The sequence below is a fragment of the Petaurus breviceps genome, unplaced genomic scaffold (genome assembly GCF_028583685.1).
Source record: "Petaurus breviceps papuanus isolate PSGF00001 unplaced genomic scaffold, PetGlider_PUasm1.0 90977, whole genome shotgun sequence".
NCBI lineage: Eukaryota > Metazoa > Chordata > Mammalia > Diprotodontia > Petauridae > Petaurus > Petaurus breviceps.
Genome location: NW_027187391.1, coordinates 46,584,529 through 46,591,087, shown reverse-complemented (window position 1 = coordinate 46,591,087; position 6,559 = coordinate 46,584,529). Strand labels below are relative to the sequence as shown.

The following is a 6,559-nucleotide window of genomic DNA, read 5'->3' as shown; positions in this document are numbered from 1 at the left end:
GTTTATATTTTTATCAGTTGAAATGAAGGGTAATCACTTTGCAAAGAACATCAACTCTGTTGATGCTATATGCCTGCTTAATCAGTGCTAGCAATTTGAATCTAGAATTAGAGAAGAGAAACATTCTCTAGTCTCACATAATAATACCTGCTTGCCATGAAATGATGCCTAATTTGTTTTCCTTTGTCTTCCATCACTAACCCCAAACCTGGTCGATCATATCCTGCCAAGTCACTGTCTGGGAATTTAAGTGGCAAATAGTTTCTGTGTCTGAGTTAATTAAATCCTGAAATTGTTAGCAGTAGAGCTGCTGGAGCAGGACAGCTCTAAAATGAGAAGGTACTGCAAGTGTAAGATGAGTTCTTTGATAAGACACAACAAAACAAAAAAGCAAATCAAAACTGAGGGAAGAATTGACAAGGCAGGCTTCACCAAAGTGAAAAAATGTGTGATGAGATCACACAACTTGGCAGCCTGACATAAGCATCCTGCCAAGATTAACTGGGAAAACTGGTGTTCCATGATAGTCTACTCTTGATGTCATCCAGAATCACTTGAAATTCAAGGGTGGGAGTGGTCAGAACAGACCAAAAGTTCACGTATTACATGGCAGAGGGATCTGAAATCCAAGGTTACAAAGAAAAAAAATTTAAGATATTTAGAAAAGAAGAAGGAAGGCAGAAGGTAGAAATGTATATTAGTTGCTTTTTCTTTTAAGGTAATGAAGCAAACATTTAGAGTTGAAAATCAACTGTGATTTTAAACTTTTCCATTAATTGTTTTCTCTCTCAGTGTTGTGGCATTACAGAGTATAGATCTGCAGGCAGGGCAGAATCAATACCATGAGGAATAAGGAATGATGTATGGTAGTAGCCTTCCAAGATACCAGCCCAGCCATAGCTGAGATAACTCATCAAGCAGAAGCCTTTGGACCCCAAATTGATGGGAGATATGCTATGTAGGAACTAAGTTGAGCTCATTTCCCCCAGAAACCAAGGTAGTATAAAGGAGAAAGTATGCTCCCCTAGGTATCGGGGGAAATTTTTGTTTTTGCTATATCTTTGAAGTAAATATCCATTTATAAAAGCTACCCATTGTTAAGTGGGCAAGTGGAACTGGTACACTGTTCACTGGTTCCTAACAATTGGGGTGGGGGGAGGGGAGGTACACTTCAGTTCTGGGAACTAAAACACAATCCCTTACTCTTGAATCCTCTCTCTCACAAGCCACCATATGCCCCAGTCAGTGATTAGGCAAATTTTGATAATTCCAGAAGGGCTCATACCTTGCTGGATTTAGGTTCCAGAATAATCATGGAGATTACCAAGATTCTGTTCAATACCTGATTACTAATAGCTTGACTGGGCAGATCATGCTCTAAACTGGTCTTATAGAAATAGCTCTCAAAAAGCATCATACCAGAAGAATTGCATTTGGACATGAAGTCTTTGTTGACCACATTGCCCTCTTTTGGAAATCCCAGTAGTATCTGCTATTCTCTGTGCTGTCAGGTGAAGAGAATATAGGAAACGTGTCAAATCTCCTGACAAATGGAGAGCTGTGAAAACCAAAGAAAAGAAGTAGACCACTTAGGTTGTTTATGCTGTTAAACTTTTAAGCCACTACCTAATTCTTATTAGGTCTTCCAGTTTTTTTTTTAACATTGATTATTCTCAGTTTATCCTGTTAATATCTTGTTTGTGCCCAGTTGTTTGCATGTTTCCTGCCCTATTAGGTTGTGATCTCGAGAGCGGGAACTGTTATTTTGCCTTTAACAATAATAATAACTAGCATTTATTATCCATTTAAGGTTTGCAAAGCACTTTACAAATGTAATTGTTTTTTATCCCCACAACAACCCAGAGAGGTAGGTGCTGTTATTACCACCATTTTACATGTGAGGAAACTTGAGACAGAGGTTAATTGACTTAGGGTCACATAGCTAATAGGTGTTGTAGGGAGGACTTGAACTCAGGTTTTCCTGACTCCAGATCCAGCCCTCTCTACTACACTGTGTAGCAGCTAGATAGATAAAATACTTACAGTGCCTGTCACTAACTAGTAAGCACTTAATAAATCTTGACTCACTGTTGACTGAAAAGCCCTGGATTCATGTTTTTTCATAACAACAGTAAATGATTCATTTTTTATCATTTGCCAAAAGTAGTAAGTACTGTCAGTCCAACTGGGAGAGACCTCTTAAACACTAATGAGTAAGTGTTGAATAACTAATATTTAGAAGATACACATCCAAAGACCCTTAGGCAAGCCTATGACAGTTTTGTGAGTGTTAAGGCAAAAATCTAATTTCCTTTAGAAAAATTTTGTTCTGAACTGGTGCCAGAATTGAGTTTGGAGGTATAGGTAGGTTTGTTTTTTTTTTAGTTTAATTTTTATTTCAATGATCACAAATCTATTTTTTCTCCTGTTCCCTTCCCTAATTGGGAAAAAAAGAAAAAACAAAACTTTGTAACATATGTATAGTTCCTTTGTTTGTTTTTGCTTTTTGGAGGGCAATTGGGGCTAAGTGACTTGCCCAAAGTCATATGGCGAGTAAGTGTGTCAAGTGTTTGAGGTCAGATTTGAACTCGGGTCCTCCTGACTCCAGGGCCAGTGCTCTATTCAATGCACCACCTAGCAGCCCCGAGGTTAGACTTTTTAATGTACCTGATGAATAAATCAAGGCTGAAATATTAGTATACTGGAGTTGAATTCCTACAGCATACTGTAAGACAGGGGTGTTTTTTTTTTTAAATGCTTTATTAATTTCTGATTTACATCATTCATTTCCGCCAGATTTTGAGTTACAAATTTTCTCCCCATTTCTCCCCTACCCAGTGCCCCAAAATAGCAGCCCCACAGGATATCCCCTCCTCCAGTCTGCTCTCTCCCATATTTTCTCCCATACCCCTTTTGACTTTTCCAGTGGATCTCTATGCCCCAGTGCCTGTATATCTTATTTCTCAATTACATGTAAAATAGCATTAATAATAGTATATATTTGAGTATTTGATTTTAAAACTTTGAATTCCAGATTCATTCCCTTCCTCCCTTGTCACCCACCCTTACTGGGAAGATAAGCAGTTCAGTATAGGTTGTATATGTGTGGCTAATACAAAACAATAACATAGTAGATATATTGTAAAAGACTGACTATATTTCCCTCCCTCCTATCCCACCTCCCACTTGTTCTGTTTTCTACTTTGATCCCGTCCCTTTTCAAAAGTGGGTGCTTCCAACTTCCCTCCCCACCAACTTTCCCTCCCTTCCATCATCCCCCCTCTCATCCCCTTCCCCCCTACTCTCCTGTAGGGTGAGATACCCTATTTAGTGTGTATTTCATTCCCTCCTCAAGCCATATTCAGTGGGAATAAGGTTGACCCATTCCCTTTTGCCTTCCTATTCTTCCCCTCCATTGTAACCATTTCCCTTTGCCTTTTCTATATGAGATAGTTTACCCCATTCTGTCTCTCCCCATCTCCTCTCATTACATTCCTCTCACCTCTTAATTTCACCTTTTAAGTATTGTCCCTTCCTGTTAAATTGGTCCTGTGCCCTCTATCTATGTATACCTGTAAACATACATACACACATTCACATATGTATTCATATGCTCATATACCCTCATATATATATTTCTATTCCCTTCAACTACTGAGAAAATTTTCATAAGGTACAATTATTGTTTTTCCATGTAGGAATGTTAATAGTTCAACTTTGACAAGTTCCTTATGATTTCTTTTCCCTGTTTACCTTCTCATGCTACTTTTGCTTCTTGTATATCTGAATGTCAGATTTTCTATTCAACTCTGTTTTTTTCAGCAAGAATGCTTGAAAGTCCTCTATTCCACTGAATGACCATATTTTCCCCTGAAACATGATACTCAGTTTTTGGGTAGGTGACTCTTGCTTTTAATCCCAGCTCCTTTGCCCTCCAGAATATCATATTCTAAGCCCTTCGGTCCCTCATTGTAGAAGCTGCCAGATCCTGGGTTATCCTGATTGTGTTTCCACCATATTCAAATTTTTTCTTCTTGGCTGCTTGTAATATTCTCTCCTTAATCTGAATTCTGGAACCTGGCTATAATATTCCTAGGAGTTTTCTTTTTGGGATCTTTTTCAGGAGGTGATTGGTGGATTCTTTCAACCTCTATTTTGCCCTCTGCTTCTAAAACATCAGGGCAGTTTTCTTTGAGAACTTCCTGGAGGATGATTTGTAGGTTCTTACTTTGATCATGGCTTTCAGGTAGTCCAATAATTTAAATTATCTCTCCTGAATCTATTTTCCAGGTCAGTGGTTTTTCCCATGAGATATTGCACATTGCCTTCTATTCTTTCATTTGTTTGGATCTGTTTAACAGCATCTTGATTTCTCATAAAGTTATTAGCTTCCATTTGCTCCAATCTAATTCTGAAGCAATGATTATTCTCAGTGAGCTTTTGAGATTCTTTTTCCATCTGGCAAATTCGGCTTTTTAAGGCATTCTTCACCTCATCGCCTTTTTGACCCTCTTTTGCCATTTGAGTTAGTCTATTTTTTAAGGTATGATTTTCCTCAGTCAGGCTGTTGACTCTCATTTCATAATTTTCTTGCATTGTTCTCATTTCTCTTCCCAATTTTTTCTCCACTTCTCTTATCTGCTTCTTAAGGTCCTCTATGGCCTGTAACCAGCTCATATTTTCCTTTGAAGCTTTTGTTGCAGGAGTTCGGACTTCACTGTCTTCCTCCTGTTCCATGCTTTGCTCCTTTTTGTCCCCAAAGTAGGAGTGTAATGTTGGAATCTTCTGTCTGCTTTGTTTCCTTTGCCTGGTCATGTCGTCCCTCAGTCACTTGACCCCTGGGCTTTTTGCCACAGTAGGACTCTGCCACCAGACAGGGGAGCTTTTGTCACAAATGCTGGGGTTTTCTCAGCTGCTGAAAGTATTAGTTGGGTGCCCTCTCTGAGGTCTCCACACACTCTGGCAAGCTGGACACACACCCCAGGACCTCCACCCTAGACTGCAGTCCAGATCCAAGCAGGTTAAAGCAAGAGCAATTACCCCTCAGACTGGTGCTTGGTCCCCCTATATTCTGCAGGCCAGGAGCTGAAGCTGCCACGTGGTACTAGCTGGCTGTGCCGGCTTCTCAGCAGCTTCAAGCCATGCACTCCCACTTACTGGGTCCCAAAGTCCAGACTGCACTGACCTCTCACTTTTGTCCTTTGCATCTATGTGTTGATAAATCTGTAAATGGCCACAGATGCTGTTAATCTGGGGTCCCTCCGACTGGCCGCTGGTCAGGCCTGCCCTGGGGCTAAAGCCTCGGTGTGGGGCTGGGCTTGGCTCCAGAGCACTGTGCTGACCAATTCCTGCCAGCCTGCTGGGCTGTACTCAGCAGGAGGTTAGCTTCTCTGTGTTATTTTGTGGGTTCTGCAGTTCCAAAGTTTGTTTAGAGTCCCCTTTTTACATGGATTGGGGAAGGTGGAAGCTGGAACAGCGGGGAGGTCCTGCTTCTACTCCTCCATCTTGACTCCGCCCCTGACAGGGGTTTTTCTTAATTGAGTTACCAGAACTTTAAAAAAAATTTTGCTTTGGTAACTTTATTTAAATGTATTTCGTTCCTGTTGTAATCTCATGTAGTTTATGCATTTAAAAACCATTATTCTGAGGAGTGGTCCATTGGCTTCACCTGACTGCCAAAGAGGTCCATGACACAAAAAAGGTTAAGAATCCTTGTTCTAAATTTGTATATTTCAGAGAAGGTGACAACTTTCACTGCAGTTCCAGAGGGAATCTCTTCACCAAGACTTCCTTAGTAAAGTTATAGGTCTGGTAAAACACATACACTCCCACAAAACAAAAACAAATCCCAACAACCAACACCACCAACTACCCAGAAAGCTAAGACTCAGAGTCACAGACAAGATCCCGAGTGATGGAGCAGGGTTCAGACCCAAGTCTTTTTGACTTTCAGGAAAGGCTAGGTAGAATCCCATGGACTAAATTCTCAAGAGGGACAGAAAATTCTCAAGAAAAAAATTTTGAAGACAGAGAAACTACTCTAGTGAGCAGAAAAAAAAAGAATCGTTAAAGAATTCTATGTGGTTGCACATAGAATTCTACCAACTTAACATTTTTTTAAGACATGTTCAGTGCTCATTTTGGCAGCATATATACTAAAACTGTTATGATGCATAGAAGATTTGCATGACCATATGCAATGATGGCACATGTAAATTTAAGTGTTCCCCCTTTTTTTAAGCTCTGCAGTAGTACAAGGGCATTGCAAGGGAAGATAATGAGATGAATCCAAAAGGATTTTGCAGTCTTGAAAGAATAATTTTACTTGTATTGGCAAGAAAGCTAAGGACAGTAAAAGAGTTTTTAAAAAATGCTATATTGGGACAGCTAGGTGGCACAGTGAATAGAGCACCAGCCCTGGAGTCAGGAGGACCTGAGTTCAAATCCAGCCTCAGACCCTTAACATTTATTCACTGTGCCACCTAGCTGCCCCAATTGCCCTGCCTTCCCCCCTCCAAAAAGAAAAAAAAATGATATATTGAGGGAAAGAAGAGTATCA

The 6,559-nt window shown here is 40.1% G+C and overlaps 1 non-coding gene across 1 annotated transcript; it reads left to right on the top strand.

The window, feature by feature from the left end:
- The first annotated feature begins 6,131 nt into the window (after positions 1-6,131).
- LOC138153377 (U6 spliceosomal RNA) lies at positions 6,132-6,237 on the top strand. Its single transcript, XR_011166358.1, has one exon. It is a non-coding gene; the product is annotated as a U6 spliceosomal RNA (small nuclear RNA).
- Positions 6,238-6,559: the final 322 nt, after the last annotated feature.